The sequence below is a fragment of the Oryzias melastigma genome, unplaced genomic scaffold (assembly GCF_002922805.2).
Source record: "Oryzias melastigma strain HK-1 unplaced genomic scaffold, ASM292280v2 sc01594, whole genome shotgun sequence".
In the NCBI taxonomy this organism is placed as follows: Eukaryota; Metazoa; Chordata; class Actinopteri; order Beloniformes; family Adrianichthyidae; genus Oryzias; species Oryzias melastigma.
In genome coordinates this window covers 3,565-5,255 of record NW_023418176.1, presented here as the reverse complement: position 1 = coordinate 5,255, position 1,691 = coordinate 3,565, and the positions used below count along the sequence as shown (strand labels likewise).

General features: G+C 37.1%; 1 long non-coding RNA gene across 1 annotated transcript in view; it reads left to right on the top strand.

Moving 5' to 3' along the window:
- The window catches only part of LOC112141707, a 3,514-nt gene extending 2,144 nt beyond the window's left edge, over nt 1-1,370 (top strand). Inside the window, exon 3 of the long non-coding RNA XR_002918444.2 lies at nt 731-1,370. This is a non-coding gene — a long non-coding RNA (uncharacterized LOC112141707). The remainder of the gene's footprint in view (nt 1-730) is intronic.
- The last annotated feature ends 321 nt before the right edge of the window (nt 1,371-1,691 follow it).

Genomic DNA, 1,691 nt, shown 5'->3' with positions numbered 1-1,691 from the left:
TGATTTTGTCCTGTTATGTTTGAATTCTTCCTGCACCTGGAGTGAGAATGAGGGAGAGACTGATCACGACCCCCTCTCGTTGTGTCATTGAGGGATGTCAAAATAAAAGCTCAAATGTTCATTATGTGATTATTCAGCTTTTGTCAGATACTATGACACTGCAATGTCTCAACAATTGTCATGTGGCCATAAATGAAGCTTATATGACACGAGGACACGCAGCAGGCGTAATAATCGTTTCAATAATTGTTTATTTGACACAATCTCCATGTGTTACTTACAGTGTAAGGCTTTTATAAGCCGTTTCAATTTATGCGGCTCCAGACACATTTGCTTTTTATTGTATTGGTCCAAAGTGGCTCTTTCAACCCTTTGGGTTGCCGACCCCTGAGCTAGACAATCGAATACATTCACTAGTAAAAAGAATTAAATCTTCCTTACCATCAGGGTCACCAAATACACCAAGAAACAATGCAAAGATGAGTTTAAGCCCTTTAAAAGACAGAGTTGATGCTTCAAATTTATTCTGTTTGATTATACTTATAGTTATGTCTTTTCCAACTTACACTGAGATTAAAAAAATATATATATTTACAATAAAAAAATGACTTTCAAACAGGCACAACAGTTGACACTCATAGTTTGGCAGGGCCATGACCCCTCTTTGGGTCATTTCTCATATTGCTGCCCTACATCTTTAATCTGCTGCTTTCTGTTTTCGTCTTCACAGGTGTGCAAGATTTCTGGCAGGGACTTGTGACGTACCTGCAACCCATCTATACTCTCACTGACTGTCTTTTTTGCCAGCCTTTATCTACCAGCTAACCACAGGGGTGTCCAAATCCAGGCCTTAAGGGCCGGTGTCCTACGAGTTTTCCAACCAACCTGCCATTGAAGTTCCTTATTGGCCAAACACACCTGGTAACCAACAACAGATAAGGAAGGATTTCTGGAGAACTAGCAGGAGGCCGGCCCTTGAGGCCTGGATTTGGACACCCCTGCGTTTGTGGTGTTGAGCCCACATATGTTTTAAGACCTATTTTAGCCTTAACTTGTTTATTCATCTTTTTTTTTCCTTTTTATCTCCTTGACCTATACTCCTGGATAACCTTCAGCTTCTGGACAACACCAGTACCATGTACACCCCATATTTTATTTAACACAGGATATTTTGCAATGTATCTGTTAATTATTTGTGACTCTCTCTAAGTTGGTAAGATGCTGTAGATATCTCATGCTCTTGTACTTAAGACTTGTTTTTTGAACATTTGAATGGGTTTTGATAGAGCATCGTTATTCTGATCATTGTCGGAACAACTACTACTACCACTACTACTACTACTCTTGTGGGTTTAATCTCAAGCATACATAACATTCACACTGTTTCAGGTTTAAATATACTTGTGATGTTAAATAAAAAAAAAATATATTCTAAGAAATTCCAGAAAAATTAAGGATAAGTGTTTTTTATACAATGTTCTGTTGTTTTAGTTATAGTAGCACAATCATGACCGCATCCTGACAACACTTATCATAACTCACTTTTTTTGTTGAATTCATTTTTCCTCTGTATATTTAAGTCGCTAGTTTTACTTACCCATTTCAAAGCTCTCTACGTTATTTTTAATTTAAATCTTGCAGTTTGAAGTGTTGTGTTGTTTTATTATATTCTATGTTTATTTTCAGGATTA